General features: G+C 42.2%; 1 protein-coding gene across 2 annotated transcripts in view; it reads left to right on the forward strand.

Moving 5' to 3' along the window:
• The first annotated feature begins 1,134 nt into the window (after nt 1–1,134).
• NCALD (neurocalcin delta) overlaps nt 1,135–24,644 on the forward strand; it is a 233,307-nt gene continuing 209,797 nt past the window's right edge. For both annotated transcript variants that reach the window (XM_045005099.1, XM_045005096.1), the window contains exon 1: nt 1,135–1,183. The gene's annotated coding sequence lies outside the window, so the exon portion shown is untranslated. The remainder of the gene's footprint in view (nt 1,184–24,644) is intronic.

Below are 24,644 nucleotides of genomic sequence, written 5' to 3' on the forward strand. Positions count from 1 at the left end.
TAATGGGATGGAAAATATGCTGATACATTTTGCAAATAACATCAAGTGAGGTGGGGATTATATTTGGAGGACAGGATTAGAATTCAAAAGGACCTTGACAATTTGGAGAATTGGTCTGAATTTAACAAGATGAAAGTCATTAAAGTGCAAAGTACTTCACTTAGGAAGGAAAAATCAAATTCACAATTACAAAATGGAGAGGCAGTGGTATTGCTGAAAAGGATGTGGCAATTATCCTGGATCACAAATTGAATGTAAGTGAACAATGGTTGTGGGCCACCTCTTTTGTTGCCACTGGAGAGCTAGCTGTCAGCATCTCCCAAACTCACAGCATATTTCAATAGCAACCATACAGCAAAATCTCATAACTTCGTGCACACTAATGATGTACACATTTTGACAGAACAATGTGTTTCAGCCGATCATGACCTTTCATATGGTATCCTACATGGCATGCTTTGTATGATACCACAGCCATATACAAATGATGATTATGGGGATTACAGGGTGCTATTTTGAGGTCCAATACATCACAGTGATGCAGCTGCAAAAAAGGCTAATACCAATCTGGGGTGTATTAACAAGAGTGTTGTATGCAGTACATAGGAGATAACTGTGCTGCTCTACTCGGCACTGGTGAGGCCTAGCTGGAGTACCCTGTCCAATTCTGGGCACTGCGCTTTAGGAAAGATGTGGACAAATTGGAGAGAGTCCAGAGGAGAGTAACAAAAATGATAAAAGGTTTAGAAAACCTGACTATGAAGAAAGGTTAAGAAACTGGGCATGTTTAGTGTTGAGAAAAGCAGACTGGGAGGGACCTGATAAATGTCTTCAAATATGTTAAGCGCTGTTATAAAGAGGACAAAGAGTAATAGGTTTAGTCTGCAGCAAGGGACACTTAGGTTAATTATTAGAAAGTTTTCCTAACTATAAGGATAATATCATGGGATCTATATACCCCATGCTGGTTTGGCAGCCAGAGAGTTAACAAAGCAACTGTCTGCCTGCTCAGCCAGTGCTGATTGGCAGCGCCACAGCAGCTGTGAGGATAAAAGGGCTATAAGTAGGTGGGTGGGTTGGCTGTCAGAGGGATTGTGGAGGGAGGACTTTTCCAGCAGACTAGGGAGAAGCTGCCAGACAAACCAGTCCACCAAAGAGGGAGAAGCAGGAAAAGACTACAGAGGTAGGCAAAAAGAACAGGAGTACTTGTGGCACCTTAGAGACTAACAAATTTATTTGAACATAAGCTTTCATGGGCTACAGTCCACTTCATCAGATGTACGGAATGGAACATATGGTAAGAAGATATATATCTATATACAGAGAACATGAAAAAGTGTGTGTGGGGGAGACGGGGACCTTGTCTTCCTTACCTGTTACTTAACAGCACCTATAGATTGTTAACACTGAGATCATCTTCCAAATGTGTTTTTCCTACTATTTATGCTATTGTTTATCTTGCATTTCTTACAACTTGGATTCTGAAATTGAACTTTTCAGATAAGCTTTTATTTTTAATCAGTTTCTATAAAATTTCACTTTTGGGTTCTCAGGCACTAAATTCCCAAACCAAATACCTAACCGTGTGTGTCTGTGGTTGGATTGATGTACTTCTCTACAACCACCTCCTTAGAGTGGTGGGGAAAAAAATGGGGGGAGGCTGCAGCCCCAAAGCAGAATGGTAAATACAATGACTGCAGTTCTCCCTTAAGCAGGCCTTCGAGCTCCCAGTCTCTATCCTCCATTCTTTTGCCTCCAACTGGCTGTCTTCCACACTTGGTTGGGATTCCTCTATGACTCTGGCTCAGTGCTCACTTCCAGTTCCATCAGGCCCCTCTTTCAGCAGCTTCCCTACATGCCTACTGTCAACCTTTTGTCCTCTAGCTTTGGGGGTACACCCAGAACATGTGGGAGGAGTTTGCTAGGCAGGAAAACGAGGCTACCTATCTTCCAGTCAGTCCAGAAATCCTCATCATACCTAAACAAAGGCAGTGTTGTATTTTAACAGGGGGTCCCACAAAGATGCTCTCCCCCTGCCCTTAGCCTGTGATAAATACTGTATGCCAGAGATTAACATATTAGAGGGGACAGAGGAGAGACTGAGGAGACTCATTATTTTGTTCCGGAATGGAGGGATGCAGCATCTGGCTACAGCCATGAGATGCAAAGTATTTTTTATTTATGCTGCTTTTAACAGCAACAAACACTTATTTGATCAGGCCCCCCTTTTTTGTGTTTGTAGTCACTTACTGCCCCACCCCAGTACATATATTGCTGTGAGGGCAGACCAGAGAGCAGCAGCTCCTGGTTGGGCACCCAGCTCTGAAGGCAGTGCCACACCAGCACAGCACAGAAGTAAGGGTGGCAATGTGAAAAGTGATATTTGTCAATATCACTTTTCACAGCAGGCTTAGTGCCTCATTGCGACCCTTACTTCTGTGCTGCTGCTGCCACCCCAGAGCTGACAGCCAGAGCCCCCAGCCTCCTGGTGAGGGATTTGGTGGGAGGGAAGAGCCAGGCTGCTTCCCCCTGAGCGATTGGGGCAGGGGGTGGGGCCTGGGCTGTCAGCACCAGGGTGGTGGGTCTCCAGCTGTCCCCTTTATTCCTGCCTTCTGGATACGCATGGCCCTTCTGCACGAGCCCCAGCCACCTGGGGCTGACAGAGCTCTTAATTCACAAAACAAAAACACAAAACCACACAGCTTGTGCCTCCCTTGACCTATTCCTGCACCTTTCCTGGAAGGCTTGCCCCATGGCTTGAGAACCACTGCTTTAGGTAGACCTTTTACACAGCCTGTAAGGAAGCGGCCACTAACAACAGAAGAAAAATTCTTCTGCCACTGATTTCCTAGTTCAGGACATCTAGGGAGACCTCTAGTCAAAGCTGTGGAATCCCTTTTTATTCCTACTGCACCGTTAAAGGCAAAGGGCTACTACAATTATCCCTTGAGAAGTCTAAAACTAAACCATCCTGTCTGTCCACAGCAGTACCAACAAATCACAGGGCCTCTCACTGGGCCCCAGCAAATTTTACTGGAAAGCTGCAATTTTTCTTCAGGTCCTGGACCCATTCCACAACTAACAGATGGACCCTAAAACTTATCTGTGATACAACTGAGCCTTTCTCTCAACGCTGTTGTGCATATTACATAATTCTTACCTTCTCACTGGTGAAGAGACGGTGTGGAATAGTGTCCCAGGATGCAAGTCCCATAGCTTGGGACTTACTCAACCGAGCAAAGCATTTAAAAAAAAAAAAAGTACTGCAGAGAGCAATGATGGTCTGGATGATCTAATACATTACAATTTTCTTTCTAAAAACAATTAAAACCACAATATGACTAGATAGTTGAGATCTTCCATCCTTGGAAAGGCATAGAAAAGGACCTCTTTAAACAGGGGTGGAAAAGGATGAGACAAATGTCTGTGAGGATTTTTTTTTAAATGTTACTTAGTCACTATTTCACAATTCAACTTTGCCTCTTCTGCTCTGTAGAGAGAGATCAGCCCAAGTTAACTCCCTAACAGCAAAGGGAGGAGGGCAATTGTTTTTTCTCCCCACCCTCCCCTCCAATACTAGTATACAAAAAGTTTCAAGACAAATGTAAAAACAGAGTAACCTATGATATGCTGTATAAATAAAAGTAAAGGAAAGGTGGCCTTTTGTTTTCCTAGCCCATTAACTTGCCTGTGGTCAGTACCTTCTCTTTGCAGCTTACTGGCTGATTACTGGTCTTTGCACATAGACACTGAAAAAGCAGAATACTGTTGTCCTTGACTAGTTGGCTACCAACCAAGGCAGTGAAGTAATTTTATACCTGCAATCCAAGAACAAATTGCTGAGCTTAAACCAAATCGGAAATGTACTGGAAAGATTGGTCATTGCGCAATATCCCAAGCAAAATAAATGTAGGGCCAGATTTTTAAAACTTGCAGGTGCAGTCATTTGTGAGCAGGAAAGGAAGCCTGGTAAAAGCTGAGCTGAAAATCAGGCCCTGAACCTTTACAATAGGTCTGTCCCTTTAATGGGAGAAGAGACTATGTGCAGTAGAAGCTGGTAGCTGGCCAGTGGCCATCTGTAAAGTATTTTAGAACTCCGAAGCACATAAGAGAGATTAATGCATCTGCCAGAATACAATGTACAGTAGATCCCCTGAGATTTTACATCTATGGCCTTTAATGGAATATTTCTTTTAAATAGTACATAATTTGATTGTTAACAGACAAATGAAATTCTACCTGATTGAAACAAAAATTACTTTGCTTTATTTTACTTTTACTTTGCTCAGAGAAATAATCTAAAATATAAAAGAAAGATTTGTCTCAGAATCTCATTTTGAAAAAACTGTATTCTAAAGGAAAGCAAACAATATACTCTTCACTTTAAGCAGAGATTTGTAAATATAGGTGGTTGGTCTGGTTAAATACAAAGTGCTGCCTTAAACGTAAGTGGGCCTGAGACATATACCCTAGGTGCACTGAGATATGATAAAATTCTCTTATGGCAACAAATGTTTGTTTGTTTTGTTTTTCAGCAAAAAGCTGAATTCTTCAAGGGCATTTCTTACACTAAACCATTTAGAACATGATAGTTTATAAGGTATAAAACATACAGAGGACGGTGGGGGTGTCAAACTAAGTACCTTCAATTCTATGCCCTCTTCTACCCAGGCTTATTGAAGTGTGATGGAGTTTTAACACAGTTTGATTGGGCTAGTGTAGTCAGGGCCACATAGTAGAAGAACTTCCTTCACAAGTTCTTACTGATCAGTACAAAACACCTTCCGCCATCACCACAGGCACCGACTTTCCAAAGCCCCAGGGGGTGCTCGACCCCTGGCTCTGTCCCAGGCCCTGTCCCCACTCCACCCCTTCTCCCAGGGCCTTGCCCCCACCACACCTCTTTCTGCCCCCCCTCTTCCCGCCCAGTTCTGCCCCCTCCCCCAAGTGTGCTGCATCCTTGCTCCTCACCCGTCCCGCCCAGCCTCCTGCATGCCATGAAAGAGCTGTTCACGGCGGGCGGGAGGGTCTGCACCTATGCCCATCACGTTGATTTAAAAAACTCCCTTGCCCCAGCATTTCCTAGTAAACAGCGAAGGAGTGAAGAGGATCTTATGACATAGCTTCTCTCCTCTTTTCTCCACAACCCAGAACAGAGAGCCATGGGGATCTTTAGGGCACTCTCCCCTGCCATGGTTGGGGGAATCTGACTCTATCTGGGACCATCATTGTAGTTCCTTACCCCTGTGAGTGTGGAATTTAAACTCCCCCAGGAATGGCGTGGTGGGGGGGTAGCAGAGATCTGTGGCACCCCAACTCCTCCCCCTTGGCCTGAGGAGGGCAGAGGTGTGGAATTTATTTTTTCCTCTCCTCTCCTCAGACCTAGGGAGGGCAGTGATGTGCGCCTCTCCCGGCCCCCCGCCATGGTAGTAAACAGCACCCTTCCTTCTCTTTTGGCTGGGGCCAAGCAGCAGCAACAGCAGAGTTGCTTCAAGCCTAAGAAGGCTGTAGTTTAGTCCTGCCCTCCGATAATAGTCTTTGCACAAGTGTTCCTCTTGCTGCTTTAAGGATAGGTTTCATGTGGTGCTGATGAAGGAGGCAGAATGGAGCTCCCCTCATTTGAAGTTCTTCTTTTAGTAGCATGCTTTTTTCCTTTAAGTGTCCTATGGCAGGAATCCTTTGTTTAAGGCAACTGCATGATGCCCATAAATTATGGAAGTTACACATACCATACTCTGAAGTTTTCTGTTGTCTTACAAAATGTAGGTAGAATTTATTACCTTAATTTCCTCTCTCCTGTGATGCAGGGCTTGACAATGCTGGTCAGTTGACTTAGCCAAATAAAACAAAAGACCGATTGCAACATTTTACAAGTATGGCATCCTTGAATCCCAGATGAATCTTGTGAGTTGTCAAGGCAGTGAAGAGCTCTTCGTTTTTGAGGTGCAGAAAGCCCTACTGCTCACTATATGTTTCTGTGGCCTGCATCAGGACAGTATTGCCAACTCATGATTTTTTTCCAGGAGTGACATGATTTTGGCTAGGGCTGAAGCCAGTCTCAATGATGTGCTCCAGCCTTCTAGTGAATTTTAGCCTTCTGGTTGGCTGCCCATCCCAGTGGCTCTTTTCAGAATAAGGAAAACAGTATTATAGCTAAAACTTTTCTCTCTGGCTTCGCTATGGAGCAACTTAGAACTGACCTCAGCCCTGTCCTGTGAGGCTTATAGATTTAAAGAAACAGTACAGAACTTCACAAGCTAGTTGTTCTCTGAGGCAAACCACATAGCTAGTACCAATATAGGGACCTAATCACTGAGTAGACAAGTTTCCACACAGTGGAGAGGGCCAGGGGGTATGAAGGGAACGTAGGGTATGTCTACACTGCAATTAGACACATGCAGTTGGCCTGTGCCAGCTAACTCAGGCTCATGGCAAGGGCTGTTTTAACTGTAGTGTAGACATTTGGGCTTGGGACTCTGTGAGGTGAGAGGGTCCCAGAGCCCAGGTTGCAGCCCAAGCTCAAACATCTACACCACAGTTAAACAGCCCCTTAGCCTGAGACCTGGGAGCCCACGTCAGCTGGCATGGGCCAGCTGTGGGTTTTAATTGCAGGGTAGAGGATCTTGCGACATAGCTTCTCTCCCATGGGGAGAACTTAGAGACCTCAGTTCAAGTGTGGTTTGGGTCACAAATGAACTAAACTAATTTTCCAAATTTGCTTGGGTCCTTGGGCATATTGCATATCCCTCAGGGTTTGCATAGCTAACTGTAATTCCTCAAAACAGGCCTGGTGATGGAACAGAAGCAGAGACTGTGTGGTGTTTTTCTGATGTGAACAACTGCGGACCATAATGACCCTGAATCAGAAAGAGACTGTCTTGGGAATTTCTAAAGCACCATCACTGTAGTATATAGGGTCTAAACAAGACTGCAAACTCATTTCCCCTGTATAAACACTCTCAGCAGGTCACGGGGTTCGTACAGGAAGCTTTCTTTTGATTCTTATGCTGTATAAAATGGAATGTGAATTGCCAATGACACACGTTAAAAATAGTTTTCATGTGTGCCTAATACAGGTGTTGGAGCAAGGTCTCCTACTGTGTTAGTTCAGACTTTTGCAGTTAGAAACCCAGCATGAGAAACCTGTTGGCATTTGGCATGCAATGTAAACATTGATCTGTTTGAGTGGAAAAAGAGAACTGTACGATTGTCTAGATCTAACAGTGTATTGAAAGCCTGATCTACTGATTTTATCTTTGCAACACAGGAAATGTCAAAACTTCCTTAGCAATTCCTGTTCGTTGTCATAACAGTTTATGAAAGATCTGCTGGGATTGCTAGGGTCATGTTAAATGCTGTTTTATCACTAAAACAAGTAACAAATGGATGTAATTAAATCCTATTGCATACTGTAAATTCACAGCAGCTGATCTGGAAACTCTAATTTTTTCTGTATATGAAGTACTTCATTGAATCTCATTATATGCTGTTATGCTCGTGCAAAGAGATTTCCATGGCCATCCAAGCGTCTTGTGGGTGGCTTTTCTCATTTAACATGCATAGTGCTGTTTGTGAATTGCTGTAAAAATGATATAGGTTTATATAATTACAAATAGCATCATTCTGCCTGTGAATTACATGTGCGTTAGTATTTATTTCTGGTGTTATGGTGCTGTGAGTTTGATTTTGGGGAATGTATTTTCCCAATATCTTTGAATATTTTCTGTGACACTTTCAATAGTCTCACTTACAGTATCATGTAAATTTACTGAGGGAAAACCTGCTAAAGAAATATTTTTCCCCTTACTCTGTAGGGATGTTGCTTTCTTGTGTCAGCTTCAATCCACGCATTGTCAGATGGGGCTTTGGTATTGTTCCACAATCACACACCAGGGAATGCAAAAGTTAAGGTTGTATCTGCAATCTTAGCTCTTCATAATGCAGCTGCACTAGAAGGCATACAGCCTTTATTTATATGGCTGCCTACTGCTTCTCAAATGTTTTTAGCCCCTTGGCTGATCCCTTATACACCTTTCAAAAGCTGCAAGAGGCTTTCCTCAGTCCCTTCACTCCTTAAAAGGTTGGCAGGAGCCCATTTCTCCAGCCAAGAGCCTCCTATCAATTTGCAGTAATATTTTTTGACCAGACATTTCTGACCAACTAAATTAGCTCCATGCACATCTGCAGTGCATCTTTGCTTCATTACCAGGGTGGGGGAAAGGAAACATGTAAAAAACTTGATATTTCAAAACCCCATATACTGGTCAAATCAAAGCCTTGTTCTAGAGGAAGTGGGTTATCTGCCTAACCAGGTTCTTGTATTGGTGCCCATCTCCATAGTATCTGATTACTGGGCACTGCTTCTCAACAAGGTCTATTTTAATGCTTACCCTCCAGCTGCTTATGTTATGAGGCTGTTCAGAACAAGTCACTAGAAAAATTTTATAATGGGAAAAGTGTGTGGGTTCTCTTCCCCCTCGCCCCCATGTCAATTGCAGTCAAAAGTGGTATCAAGTTTCAAGATAACAGTATCTGTATTTCCTCCTCTGTGGTCCCTCAAGGAAACCCACTTAAAGGTTTCGGCTTCCAGCCATCACTTCTTGGGTGCCAAGCTGGGAATGGGTGACAGGGGATGGATCACTTGGTGATTACCTGTTCTGAACATTCCCTCTGAAGCATCTGGCATTGGCCACTGTCGGAAGACAGGATACTGGTCTAGATAGACCTTTGGTCTGACCTAGTAAGGTTGTTCTTATGATCCTCATCTCATGACTTTGGATTTTAAGTCTCTACAGTACCCTGCCATATACTGTGATCTTCCCAGCAAGCCAGACTGCCTAAAAGGCCTGCATGTGCACTTTGCTTTCTCTTCAAGGACTATGACCAATGTATTGCCTGCAGTTACAAGTTACCACACAGCTCCTTCTGAACAATCACATTTATTATTCAAGTGAAAGCATCACAGAACTTTTTACAATGATAAAAAGCTTACCAAAGGTTACCCCCAACTCCAGTCTAGGGCTCTGGTAGGTTTTACTCCCCCAGAACCCACAAATGGGTTTCCCCTGTGGTTATAAGTTCATCCATCTTACATCCAGAACAGAGACTGGGCTGGTCAGATGTTTCTTTATACAGCTTAGGCCTTTGATCTTGGCCTTCTGTAACAGGAAATCAGTAGACAGTGACCCTCTCCTCAGAGCATAGTTTCAAAAGATTGAGTTTTTGCATAACCAGAGGTGGGGAATTTGCATTAACCTCTCCCTAGGAATTCTCCAGGAAATCTGCTTAACACTTATTGTCCCAAAAGTCCATACTTTCCTGGAATATTTTCAGTATAATCTTTTGAACTCCCAGGTATCTCATCTATTTCATGTTTCCCCTAGGGAGGTTATATACAATCCTGGCCCACAAGAATATGTAATCTTAGTGTAATAAGGTCCTCCAAGGATATTGCAGGGAACTGTCATATCTGTGACAAGTGGCTGAGCCATTTTTGTTTAATGCTTTATTTAAAAAAATTCACCTTCAGGCACTGACCAGATGTGGAAAAATTCAGCTCAAATGGGTGCAAGTTTGTCAGTTATGAATGAATGAAAACAGAGTTTTACAATGGAAACAATCTTGCAACCTCAACTATAAGCAGTCTTTAGTGCTACTTTATGTTTATAGGTGCTTCACATACATTTTGTCTGTTTCATTGGGGACACCAGAAACTTTCTGATCATTGGGATTTATGATAATTGCAAGTATGCTTTGCATGCAGGGTCCATGAGTCTTTGCCTTTCAAACTCGGCTGGTCAGCTCCATTTGTTATACACAGAGTCTGAAATCATATTTGGTTGTACATCATTGCAACTCCATTGACTTCTATTGAGAGTAATGAACCAAGTCTTGAGCAAGTTTGCTGGAATGCCAAAATGTATACAGCATAGCCACGAAGTACACAGCATAGCCATATGAGTATCATCATGATCCTGTACAGCAGAGGTCCCCAAACTAGGGGCATGGAGGAACATTCAGGGGGCATGGCTGGGGCCTGGGCCAACCCCCATGGTGGGGACTGCCATCCAGTTCTGCTCCCAGCTGCTGGCCCTGCGCCTGGGGCCCCGGCTCCAGCGGGGACATGGACCATGGTAAGTGGGGCATGAGGTAAAAAGTTTGGGAGTCACTTCTGTATAGGATGTGCAAGTATATTTCCAGGGCAACAGAAAGGTTGGTGTAGTACAAGAGCTGTTTCAAGATAGTTCTGCTACTTTACCCTTGTGTCAGAAGTTAATTCTGTGTATCTTCACTGAGGTGCCTGTTCTGTGGTTGTCTAGAGGAACTGTATCTGGCTATTCTTTGGCACTTATTAAAATCAATAAGTGAAGAATAGACCACAGTGCTGCTAATCCCCATGACTGGTATTAAAGTACTTTGACTTAAAAAAATTATTTGCCCAATATGAAGACTACACAGGGTGGGACTAATATACTGTATTGCACAGCAATATGCAAATACTGTATAAATAGAGTATCTTGGGACAAGCCTCTGTAATTTAACAGGCTGGAAATCAGATTATAATGTTTGGAAGAAAGTGCAGTACTGAAGGGAAAGGCTCTAGCCCCCTCATCCCTTTTGTTTAACTTGCTGCAGAGCAGTTGACTTCTGGGTGAGATGATTGACTAGAAGTGATTTTTCTCCAGGTGACATTTGCAATAATTACATGGTGCCTGGCTTACATGGTAGGTAATAATCAGCATGGCCTTCAAGAGACTTTGGAAAATGGCTCTAAAAATAATTTTCTGAACCCTTACTAAGGCCGTTCCAGGTACAGGAAATTAAATAAGTATATGTTCTGCATATAGGCTAGGAAGGATTAGACTTATCAGTAAATGTTGGTTAATTTGATTTCACTGTACACACTGAAGGCGATGGGGGAATTCCATTGATGATCAAAAATTACAGACAGGCAAAGTAAAACAAAATCCTGCTTGAGAGTTTAGTTTAATTTAATGATATTTACTTTGTTTGTTTTGACATGTGATGTTGACAATTTGTGTTTTAACTGTTATAAAGCTCCAACTTTTTGAATCTCTACAGCTACTGTCATTAAACAATTCTCTAATGCCGGCCCATAATTTTGCACAGCTGTTAAAATAGATTTAAATAGATATAAATTTTAAAAATTGCTTAAACATGGATATTATCCATCAAAATTATTAAAAAAATAGAACTTTGCCAAGCTTATGTATAGGCTTACTTCTGTAGACCATTGAATAACCAGGATGTACAGAGAACTAGGATGAGAAATGGAGAAATCAAGGTAAATTAAATGTTAAAATCCTGCAGGCTTACAACCCATGTTCCTTACTGGGCTGTTGTATACTGCTGTCCATACACACGGAAATAAGGTAAATGGATGATGAGTGTAGCTCCCCTGCTTCAGCCTTTAATATTGACTTAGATTGTATGTGAATATTTTCCATTGTTCTGCACCTATGACCCTGAAATCAGTGTTTTATCAGAGGTAAACTAAATGAATCAGAAAGGAAGCTGAATCTTACAGTACATGAATGCAACGGATCCCTCAGTGAGGAAGGAGAGGCTTGTGGGTACACGTAGAAAGCTCTGTCACACTGGTTTCCAGCATTGGCAAAATGGATGCCTGTTGGAATGTCTTTGAGCTTGATCCTCCTCCACTGAAGCCAGGAGGAGTTCTGACACTGGTTTCAGTGGGAGCAGGAGCAAGCCCTTGCTGAAATACAGGCAGAAAAAAAGAGGGTAATTTGTATAGAAGATACCTGCTTAATTGTGCAGCACATAGAAACCATACAAGACTGTAGAAGTCTGTGGGGCAGGCATTACATTCTCCCAGGGCAATGGAGCCCCAGTCATGAGGGGGCCCTGGGCACTACTGCAATACAAATTGTGGAATTATCAATGTTGCAAGCCTGAAATATTCTTGCACTTTCATATGAGATGCTTAAATGTATACGTTCCTATGATATCGTGTGGTGGTAAATATTAGGTTGTCATGAGACTGCATTCAGCTTTTGTTGGGTGAAAAGAATTACAAACCAAGGGCGAATGACCAGATATTTCACTTTTCACTTACTGGTTCATAGAAAGTAAAAATGGAGGTTCCTGTGTATGAATCTGTCTGACAGAGCCAGATTTTTAAAGTATGTAGGACTCTAAACATGCAAATAGGTGCCTAGTTGGGTCTTCAGAAGAGCCTAGGTGCCTAACTCCCACTGAAGTTATTTTGAAAAGAATCTAAGGCCAAATTTTTAAAATCCTGTTAGTCCAGCTGAACTGCTGTCTTGGTCCTCATTTTCACACTTCCTGGGTTGGCTAAGACTCACCCTTTTCCTAAACTCCAGAGTGGCAGGTTCTGGCCTCTACTACTTCTGGGGATGGGGCCTCATGGCCCAGCCATTCTGGATTAGGCTACATTTCCCCCCGTCCCATTCCCCCCCCCCCCCCGGTGTGCAGTCACGCTGCTTAGCCAGCCTGATAGACTTGGCACCTGCAAGCATTTTCCTCCAGGAGCCTGTGGTCAGTAGAGGATGGTCACTTACATGCTTCTGGAATACTGGACACTCTGGTACTTCTGGGAATGCCAGGACCTTGCCCCTGCCAGTGTGACCTCAGACACGTGGTGCATGCAAGGTCAGGCTGCATGGGGGTGGGATGCTCTTCAAAATGGTGCCTCCCGTGCAGCATGACCTTGCATACATCTTATGTGCAAAGTCATGCTACACAGGTGGTGCCACTTTCCAACCCTGCTGGTGTGACCTTGTGTGTGTGTGAGGCCACACCGGTGGGAGTGGAGCAGCATATTCTTAAACATGGTCTCCCCCATCCAATGTCAGACACAGCCACGTCCAGTCTTGTCTGAATACTGGATAGGGGACAAACCCTAGAAAAACAGAACTGTCTGGTTTAATACTGGATAAGTGGCCTGCTTAGGTCAATCAGAGTATGCAGTGGCACAGATGACAATGAGATGAGCATTCCTCTTAAGCCCCTAGGGTAGGGGTCAGCAACTTTCAGCACATGGCCCATCAGGGTAATCCACTGGTGGGCTGTGAGACACTTTATTTACATTGACTGTCTGCAGGCACAGCCTCCAGTAGCTCCCAGTGGCCATGGTTCACTGTTCCCGGCCAATGGGAGCTGCGGGAAGCGTCATGGTCTAGGGAGACCTAACTTAGCCTGGGGGGTCCCCCATTCTCCCTGGGCACCAAGTTACAACTTGCCTGCTGAAAGTCTCAGACTCCCAACCATTCTGTGTGAGTGTGTGCTGCATACAGGATTGCCAACATTGTATTTCAAAAAGAAGGGACTGTTTTCTTAGCACCCCACCCCATCCCTCCTCCTCCTCCTCCCATTTATTATCGTTAATAATAAGCAGTAATTACACACCTTCCCCAGGAGTATTTCTTGCTCCTTTTTGCAGCACTCAGCCACTCCCGATTTTTGTTGTACAGAGATGGAAAAAATGAGGGGCGCCCCTTTTAATGAAAGACTGTTGGAGCCATGTGGCTAGGGATCCCTTTCTGCCGGGGCACAATTTAACAGACCAGTGTCTTTTGACCTGTTTTCTTAGCTTTGGCCCAATGGCCTTTTGCCAGTGTTAAGGCTGAGGAATCCTTCACAGCTATAAACCTGCCTGTTGTGTAAGGAACTGCACTTTATCTAGGCCATTCCTGCCTGATTTCTTCTGACAAGCCTTTTTGATCTAACTGTGTATTCAGGCAGGATAATATCACACAGATAGACTGAGGGATATATGACTGTTCTAAAAAACAAATATTTCCCACCTCTCCACACCTAGCATCAAAGGTGGGCGCTTCCCTGCCAAGTACACCTCTCCCATAATGCCCACATCAGTGAAATTGTGTTCCGTGAGTGCTCATTATGCAGTCTTGAAAGGGGCCTAATAACTACTTTAAAACTAGCAAAGGCACAACTCATTAAGAACATGCCAAGTCTCAGTGTTCAAACGTCAGTCATTTTTGACTTGCAGTAGCCCTATTGAAAAACAAGTGTGGTTAGCTTTTTGGAAAACTGTTTAGAAGAGCTACAAAGGTAATAAAAGCATAATATTAAAAATAAACAAAACATTTTAAAACACAAAATTCCCCTTCCCTCTGTATACCAATTCTTGTCATGAGAGAATCCAGTCCTGGCTAAACTATTTCAAAATTGGAAATCTTTGTTTGTCCAATGAATTTTATTCCGTCTCTCTGAACTCTCATGTGTGATTTAGGTATTTTTTGTTTGTTTATTTATTTTTAATGAACTTTCAAGTGGAAAGCAAGTATGGGAAGTGTGTTGTGTTTTTGTTTTGGTTGATCCAGGAAAATAAATCCGGAGTCTTGACTTCCAATCCCCTGCTCTGCTTTAATGAAACAACATCGTTTACTGGACAGTCTAACTTTTTCCAAAGGGCTCGCAGGTCATGTTATACAGTACATGGTAACAGACATATTCCTAACGATAGCCCCGTACCATTCTGTGAATCCCTGGAATGGTTCCCAGACTCTGAATCACAAAAGAGGTGCTAACAGGAAGTCTGCTGCTGGTCTCTCTAAAGGGGAAAGAAGATTTTGGTTTCTTTTGTCAGTTTCTTTAAAAGAAAGCAGAAGTTGGCTGCTGGTCTCCTGTAGGCTTTGTGTGCACTTTGAAAATAAGCTGTTTGACAATTGCTCTCAAAGTTGTTTGCAGTGTTTTTAACCATTTTGATCCCAGGATATTAAGAGACAGGATCTTAAGTGATATGAAGAGGAGCTTGTGTAGCATGAAAGCTTGTCCTTTACCAACAGAAGTTTGTCCAATAAAAGATATTACCTCTCCTACCATGTCTTACTAATGGCTCTCCAGTACAGCTCCCGCATCAGTACTCCTGTAGTGGGAGTATGATTGTCTTACTGGTGTGAATGGAGTCAGTGGAAGTCAAAACCCATGGCAGGAAAATATGGTAAACGCTCACCTTGCTTTGCTATTCCAATATAAAACTTGGTTGAACCTGTCCACATCAATGAGTTGGCCTTGCTCACCTCCAATTGAGGGAGGGCTCACTTGGAGATGTGTCTGACATCCATTAGCAAACCTGGTATATTTCCATAGTGAAGGCAGTATATACTTGCAGGGAGAAAAATCTTACAAAGGGAATATTACATGTGTGGTACTGTTTTTACAGTGCCCAGAAACAGTTGCTCAGATATCATGGTGATGGGTACTTTATAAAACCTAGACTGGTAGAGAGATTTTTCAATACTCTTTAATAGGTTTTCAACAAAAGAAGACATGACAAACCGGGAACATACAAGACTGTATTTCCTTCTAGCTGCCTTCTTCAAGTATTGGATTTTCAGTAGTTTGACTCATTGTATGTACCAGGCCTTCATGGCCCCCTCCTGGGGGCCCCACTGCCGGTAGCCTGCCACCATTCTTTGAGAAGAAAAGAATGGTGAATATTAGACCTCCCAAGCTGCCTAGAAAGGCATCCTGGTAGCAGCCATTTTGGAAACCAGTGAGCTCTGGTCTTCCAGCAGCTAGAAGAGCTCGGGGCCAGCAACAGCCAATCAAGGTCCAGCAGACTGAAATAAAAGGAGTTACCTGCTGTCAGCAAGTCGTTTCCTGGCTGGAGCCAAAGAAGGGGGTGCTTCCTAGACTAGAGCCCGAGCCCATTGCTGGCCATGATCAGTGGCAGGCATTTAGAGGGAACCTGCTGATCCAGTTCCAGAGGGAATTTAGCCCAGAAGGGTCTGACACTCTGTACCTCAAAGCAGCATCCTGGAACCCTCATATGACTATGATATATTTGGTACAAATGCATGTCTTGTGAAGTGTCATTTTAAGTCTTGATCTGTTGAATATTAATATTCTGTTGGACTGGACTGTATGTACTCTCATTGTATGTGCAGTTATTAAGTATTGCTATATGTCTTACTGAAATGTGTTGTGAGGTTAGGAATGCTCATGGACAGCCTTTTGGTTGCAAAAGTAACAGCTATCACCTGCCAGCCAGGTGTTAATAGCTCATCAACACCCAATCCACTATCCCAGAGACTTCTTGGAGAAGGCATGTATGCCATGGGTGCAGACTAACCCATGTCACAGCAAGGATCTTTCCAGAAAGCTGGAAGAAACTATAAAAGAGGAACAGTGACATCACTTGGCCTTTCTTCCCCACCCCCCATCTCAACACCTGGAAGAACATCTGGAAGGAAAAGACTTCGAACTTTCAAACTGAGGGAGTTTGGTCCCAGGCTATGTATTGAGGAACTGTAAGCTGCTTGTATCATATGTTAGAGTGAGACTGCTTGATTCAAATCCTGCTTAGTCTGTTTGTTAGAATTTAGACTGAATTTAATTTTGTTTCTTAGATAACTAACTTTGATCTCTGTGCCTGCTACTTCTAAGCATTTAAAATCTCTTTCTGTAGTTATAAATCTGTTTTATATTTTACCTAAAACAGAGTGGTTTGGTTGAAGTGCTTGGGAAATCTCAGCTCAGATTACAAAGGCTAGTGTGTGTCCATTCCACACTGCTTAATGAACTTGCACTGCCCAAAGGAGCCATGAGCAGTGTAAGCAGGGGCGGCTCCAGGGACCAGCACGCCAAGCGCGTGCTTGGGGCAGCAAGCTGCAGGGGGCGCTCTGCCAGTCGCCATGAGGGTGGCAGGCAGGCTGCCTTCGGCGGCATGCCTGCGGAGGGTCCTCTGGTCCCGCGGCTTCGGCGGACCTCCCGCAGGTTGTCGCCGAATTCGCGGGACTGGGGACCTCCCACAGGCAAGCTGCTGAAGGCAGCCTGCCTGCCATGCTTGGGACGGCAAAATGCCTAGAGCCGCCCCTGAGTGTAAGATGGTACAATTCTGGGGTGCAAGGCTGGAGCTGGGGGGAATTGGAAGGAGTCTCTCTATTGATGGTTCATGAGTGGCTGGGAGATCATTCATGTAACTCAGTTCGGTGTGTCGCTGCCTGGTAAGTCAAGTGTAAGAGTATATGCTCCTTTCTATGTTCCTCAGTAGGATTTGACTTCCAATTTTTAAAGGATGTCATTTTGCCTCTGCTTCTTTTACTTTGTTTAGCCATGGTGATGCTTGTTTGGTCCTCTTACTATGTTTTTTAATTTGGGGTCTTCATTTAATTTGCATCTTTTTATGGTATTTTTAAAAGTTTGCATGCAACTTGCAGGCATTTAACTTTTGTGACTGTCTTTTAATTTTCATTTAACTAGCTTCCTCATTTTTGTGTAGCTCCCCTTTCTGAAGTTAAATGTTACTGTGGTGGACTTCTTTGGCTTTTCCCCCTCTCTCCCAAATATGTTTAAATTTAATCATATTTATGGTCGCTATTATCAAGTGGCTCAGCTATATTCACTGCTTGGACCAGATCCTGTGTTCCACTTAAGCCTAAATCAAGAATTGCCTCTCTCCTTCTGGGTTCCAGGAATAGCTGCTTCAAGAAGCAGTCATTTATGGTGTCTAGAAACATCATCTCTGTATCTCATCCTGAGGTGACACGTACCCAATCAATACGAGGATAGTTGAAATCTCCCATTATTATTGAGTCTTCTGGTTTTTATAGCCTCTCTAATCTCCCAGAGCATTTCACAATCACCATCCTGGTCAGGTGGTTGGCAATAGATTCCTACTGATATATACTTATTATTCAAGCATGGAATTTCTTCTGTAGAGTTTCTGTGGTACAGTTAGTCATTTAAGATGTTTATTATATTTGACTCTGCTTTCTTTCACACATAGTGCCATTCATCCATCAGCTTTGTCATTCCTATATATTTTGTACCCTGGCATTACCATGTCCCACTGATGATCATTATTCCAAAACTTTCTGTGATGCCTATTATATCAATATCCTATTTTAATACCAGACACTCAGGTTCACCCATCTTAGTATTTAGACTTTTAGCATCTGTATACAAGCACTTATCAAATTTGTCACTTTTTAGCTGCCTGCCATTATGTGACATAATTAAATGGGGACTCTTCATTTGACTGATTCTCTTCAGTTCCTACCTGTATTCTTCAGTTCCTGCGTGTTTTAAGTACAGGGTTTGCTAGTTAACTTCTATTTCAGACGATACAGAAGAACACAAACTATTACATAGGTTCTATATAGCAGGTAGGGACCATTACTTTTTAAAAATTCTAGATGACAGACAGGTAGATGCATGGTATTTGTTTCAGTTTTTTAAATATATTTAGAATCTAGAGAAATTTCCCCACAGATCAATTTTTTGTGACAATATCCCTTCAATTTGCTAGGCAAAGCTCATAATATTCTATCACCAGGGTCCCTCACTTGCATTGCAGTTGGAGTTTTTTTTATCTCAGTTTAGAATATATGCAGAACTAAAGAATTTGCTTCTTCAATATTGTATAATAAAAATCACCTACACAAATCAGAGCAAGCTGCACCCTCAGGTAACAATATTGAAACCCTGGGGCTCTCAAGGGTACCTTCCTGCTTAACTAATTTATGATAAAGTAGTTATCTCCTTGTTTTCAAATCTAGATTTTTCAATTTCCTGCTATTTCTTTGACTTTGGAACATAAGCTATGTTGTGAACTTCTGTCAACTGATCATGAAAATGTTAGCACTGTATATAATGTGACTACATTCTTTTTGTCTAACATGGCAGCAATTCTACTGTAAAGTTTTAGTAAATTAGTCAGGCCTGAACTTTCCTTCCTGGAACTGTATGGCTGTGTCAGAGCCGTGCTACTTCTCATCCTTTAAAATAACTGATTAGTCCAACACCAGACCTCATTGACTGATTCTTTTTTTTTTTATTCTAGAAATTACCCAAAACAGGAACATAGAATCTGTATACCTTCTGATTTTTTTTAAGGGGCTGATTTCAATCCTCCACTCTGATACTGTGCTATAGTTTTGATTTCATGTTGAATTCGGAATTAGAAAGGACTGACTTTCTGGTTTTGCCAAACTTCATAAAAATAACTAGTCTTGAGATTTGTCCCAAGGTATCAAAAAACTTGTGTGCTCCTAGCAGATAGGAGTGTGCATCAGGGCCATGGATTATTCCCTACCCTGCCACTTATTTGCTATGTGATGTCACTGCTCAGTGCCTCAGTTTCCCCATAGATAAAATTGGTGAAATAGTGCTTTTTGTAAAGCACTTTAAATCCTACAGGTGAAAAGTGCTTAGCAGTTAAGCTTGCACAATTCCTTCCATGAAAGATGGAAGAAATCTTGTATGAACAGTTTGTGAGGCTTCTGCTATTTTGAATTGAAATCTTGTGATATTTCAGTGTGGCTGAATCCAAACCCTAGCCCTGATTCAACCTTAAATCCATATCTTGATTCCTACTCTAAACCTAATCCAGATCAGAGCATCACCTCCTTCACCTGTCTCTTGTTCATTATGCCTTTTTATTTTGCTTTAACCAAACAGTTATATAATCTGAGGTCTCTCTAGAACTCTTTTTTGTAACAAATTTCCATTCATGTTTCCCCTTCAACTTATTTTTTACACAATTGCACATACAAGGAAGACTGTGATGCTGCTTATTGCTGCAGGAAATCATTATGCTTTGTTACAGAACATTTCCTGTAGCATCAGTGAAATCCTCAGCAGCCTTCAGTGAACCTATATATTATCAAAATATAGTGTTTAGTTGTTTTCAGTAATTCTCTTATGATGGTCTTTGGTCATCTGCTATCTATAGTAATCGGATTCCTGATTTTAGATGACCTCCATCCCTGGGGCTTGTGTGTTCTTTTGTAAACTGATAGTATTTAGTGTTATGTTTTTAATAATTTCATTTCCTTCCATTGTTCTGAGAAACAATATTTCCTTTCACTATTTTTCTGCTGTTACATTAAATTAGAAATGTAACTTGCATCATTTTGCTCTTTTCCCTTCTCTTCTTTCTTTTACAGTTTGCTCAATCCTCTTGCTAAATCGGTCTTTCGGATTTTGAAATGCGTTTTTTGTTTTGTTTATCACATCATTATATCTTTGCTGAACTGCATTGGTTACAGTTTGATAGTCAGATTTAATTGGGAAGAAAGTACATTGCGCATTTCATGTTCCTCGAAAACCACTTGATGTTCCATAACAAATTTTAAGACATAAAATAAATTAGGAGTCAGAAGGAATGTAGTCTGCTCTAAAGAAAGCAGAGTGGAATTAAATATAGCAAAATCTGGTGCTAGTGAAATAGTACCATGAGCATAGACTCACTTGATTGCTTTCATTGGTTGGGATTGGAAACACTATTTCCAATGTGGGGCTAAAAAGTCCTTGCTTAGACAGAGAATCTAATGAGTACCTGGTGCTACTGGAGGGTCACATTGTGCTAGTAATTGTTAGGCAGAACTCTTAATTAGTTTCACTGGGCCTCCCAGTTAAAAAATTATGGTACAATATGGCCAATAACAAATAAAAAGCCCTGCTTTCCAGCAATCTCTCCTCACTTTCCACTGTAGTAGTGGGGAAAACTGCAACCCCCAACCTGTGCAGTGTTAAACCCCATTGTAGGTCTAGTAACTCTATTGAAATCAATGGAGAGGATCGCAGGGCATTACTTTAAATTTGGACTGATATAACAGAGTGGAATTTGGCTCGGCATATTCACCAGATTCTACCTTACAGATCTTACTGTGCTAATTGTTTCTGCCTCAAGGCTAGGGTAGCATCTGTGTGTTGATTACTGCAAACTGCCTATTAAAACCAATGGTGTATAGCAGCTGGAGGACATAACACTAACCAAGCCATTTTTCATTTAACTGCCGTGCCACAGTATTTTAAACTTTTCATAAACCCTATCCAGGCTGTGAAGGCTGTGGGCCTGCTCTGTAATAATGTATGAATGCTGTAAATGCCACAGTTACTGGGGGAGTTAGTGTATGTTTATAGCAGTTTAGTTTAGTAGCAGCTTGTTGGAAATAAGACTGTGACTCAAGATGAGCAAACCCTGGGGGGATTGTAATGAGACAATAGGAGAACAGCTGGTTTGGAGGGGTTTGGCTTAACCTCCTGTGGAGCTCACCAAACTCATCTTGGGCAGAGGGTCCAAGCCTGGGAAGCTGAGGAGAACAAAGATTATGGCAATTTTTAAGGATTTCCTCAAGCAGCAGGGAGATGCTGTTCTCAGGGGGCTCTTTAGGGGAAACAGACTGGCACCTACTGGGATGTCTGAGGAAGCTAGACCTTCCTAAGATCCCGTTACAGGGTGGTAGGGCTTTGGGTAAGACATGCATATAGACCATATGTTTTTAAGATCCATTTTCTCTTGTGCCATGTTCCTTCTGGAACAATATTTTGGTTCAAGAAGGCTGGTTTGGTCAGATATGGGGTCCAGTTGGACCTACTGGGTAAGCAGGGTTGATACACGGGTGCTGTAATCTTGGGTCCCGTCTGAGTGGGAAAATTGCAGGTTTCCATACTGAGAAAGCTGAAGGCCTAAAATCTGAGACATGAGGAGAGTGCACTGAAAGACTAAAAAAGGGGTCAGAGGTGCAGCTAACTATGTAACCATGACAACAGTTACATTATAAACCTCTCATCTGTAAAAACATGATGGTTTCCTTTTACCAGGCATCTTGAAATTGTTTTTCTGGTAGCCCATTTTTCTTTTACCAGTTATGGTTTCTTTGTTTGTAGTCACATTCCATAATTCATTTTGTTCACAGGCAGTGTCCTCTTTCCAAGCTATGTCTAGAGCTCCTTCTTTTCTGCTGTATTTTTGTTCTATACATTTTTTATGTACAGATATTAAAATTTCAGCTATTTAGAAGGTAAATGTGTTTAACTTTCCTTTCAGGTGAAGCATAATGGATACTCAAACCTGTATAAATCTTCCACTTTCATTTAAGAAAATCTCAAGCAGTTTCTAAGGAAGTCACTTCACCCACCAGTGAAATGCAGACACTTCTGGGGTGGAACGTGGCAGTTGTTTTACACTATCTCATGGATATGGTCAGGAACTGATGAATTCCATATCTAGTTAAAACAGCAATGGTTTTTAATGACAGAAATGTTTAGGTTATTAGGGTATGTCTACACTTGCAGAATTTTTGTGCTGTACGTTTCACTGGTTCCCTATCACTGGTGAAAGAAAAGCACTGGTGTGTGTACTCACTTAATTCCTCAGGAGTCAGAGTGTTTACACTATGAGCACTTCCATCGCCAATGACAGCAGCACTGTAGGGCAGCTATCCCACAGTGCATCTCTCTCCATAGGTCTTGTTGGAAGGAGCGGGAGGTGAATGGAAGGCATTCTGGGTCCCTGCTCAATGCCCCGTGCTGCACTGCTTCATGTTTCAGGAGCCGCATTACTTCCTTGTTTCTTTCATGGCATTTTTTTAACACCCCTCTGCTGTCTGGCTGCTTTTCCCACCACATCTACAAGCAAAGGGAGCTTCAAACTTCCCAGGGCTTACAGGGGGAGGGGCAGACATCCATTTATCGGGCGTCAGAGCAGCGGAGATGCTGGCCAGAGTGGTCACTTTTGGAACTGTGGGATGTCCTTCAGAGGCCAAAAGGTGTTTACACAGGTAGAATATGTCTTCACTTTCACAACAGCGCAGAAAGAACAGCAGAAAGAACTGTATGCCTCTCGTGAAGGTGGTTTTCTTTTTGCGGTGAAACTTATGAGTTTCACTGCAAAAAGTCATTAACGAGTGTAGATGCTCCCACGGTTTTAGCGCAAAAAGAGGAGTTTTTGCACTTTAAATGGTAAGTGTAAACATAGCCCAAGTTTGTCTGAAAGTACTAATTTGCTTCTGACTGTTAAACAACCCAAATAAAAACACTATTCACCTCACTCTTCCATAGTACTGCATTGCAAATTCAGCTAAGCAGAATAAAAAGTAATACTTTTTTAGTCATTAATGTTTAGTAGTTCTGATTCTGAATACAGAGGGAACAGATCTATTCTTATCTGAAGAAGACCTCTGCGTAACTCGAAAACTTGTCTTTCACCAACAGAAGTTGCTCCAATAAGATATTACCTTACCCGCCTTGTCAATTCTTACATAGTCACTTTTCAAAGTAGAATCTATTTTAAGTTTTATATATATGGTTTGAGTCTCTCCCTGTAGATTGTACCATATTGTTATCCTGTAAGGTGTTAATGGCTACTATCAAGTGCATTTGAGCTATAGATCAATCACAGAGCTGGTAAAAATTGATGGATGTTCTAAACATTTTACATTTAAGCTAACTGGAAGGAGCAATTAAATGCCCTTCATTAGTGATAGCTGAAATAATAGTAAGCCACTACCCATATGGCCAGGCTCATAAGAAGTTAAGGCATGTGGGTGTAGGGGTTTCCTTGAGGACTGACTGCTAATGCAAGGGTTGAAGGATTCATTAGTAGTAGCTATGTGTGAGGCAAAAAGCCAGGAGAAGCAGTGATGAGCATAGCCCCGGGTGGAAGCCAAAAGACAGAAGAGCTTCTTTTGGGCACAGTAATTACTAGAAATGATCTGGATTTCTTTAAAAAAAAAAAGTCTCCCGCTGTTTGTTTCTACTGTGTTCATGGAAACAGGACTCTAGATTTATTTATTTTTTTGGGAGGGGGAAGGGAGCTAAATAAACAGGATTGCACCAAAGAAATACCTGACTCCTATCATCAATTTCTGTTCCTAACAGAAACAACTCAGCAAGGCCCTGATTACTGGATAACCACTTGGGTAAGGAGGGGCAACAATGTTTAAAGTGTTCACTAACTAGTTCAATACACATTGCTTTTAAAAAAATCACAGATGAAAGTGCCTTTTAGCTAATGTATATATTCACTAGTGCATACTGCTTTTTCTTCTGAACATGCCAGCATCAAAGCTGACATTCTCATGCATTAGCAACAAAATTGTTAGCTCATCAGTTTTAGGGGCAGAGCTAATCAGTTACACCTGTGAAACCCACACCTTTCAACCTGCGAAGGGATATTCTATGGAACACCACGTGTGACGGTGTCAAAATGAACTGCAAACAAAATAGTGAATGCAAGAAATTAAAAATGCTCTGAGACATCTTCCTTTCATGTAAATAATACTTTCTATAACCTCAGACTCGTGATTCCTTATTTCTGATGTCAATAATTCTCCACAATAAAAGTGAGGACATCAAATTTGTGTGTAATGAAGGGATGTTTTGGTCTAAAATGAGTGACATCATTTGAAATGTGGGGACAATTCAATGGTAAGGTGCCACCCATATAAGATTGTGAAGTTGGAGAGGTGTGTAGCTGAGGGCTTAATTTGGCCTGCCAAACCTTGATTGCTGGTGGTGATGCACCAGAAGGAAAGAGCCTAGCTTGACTTTCAATTCCAGGTTGAACTTTCAAGAGTGGCAATTAGAAAAAAAGTGTGCCTTTCAAACTGAACGTATTTGCAATGGAATCCTTGAGAGACAGTACACATAGAACCTCAGGATGCTATTTGTAATACTTTTCTAAGGAGAACCTCTCTAAATCTAATGGCATCAAACCTGCCATTTTAGACTTCTCTTATCTGTATGCATGTGTAATAAGGGGGTGGGGAGTGTCCTACTGCAAGCCAAAAGGGGGAGAAGTTAAAGGGGTGATCTTGATACCCAAATGTTTGTTTCGATCCTTGTTTCACTTTGCATAAGAGCATGGAGCTGACCTAGTCTGAGCC

Source organism: Mauremys mutica, chromosome 2 (genome assembly GCF_020497125.1).
Source record: "Mauremys mutica isolate MM-2020 ecotype Southern chromosome 2, ASM2049712v1, whole genome shotgun sequence".
NCBI classification, from domain to species: Eukaryota; Metazoa; Chordata; order Testudines; family Geoemydidae; genus Mauremys; species Mauremys mutica.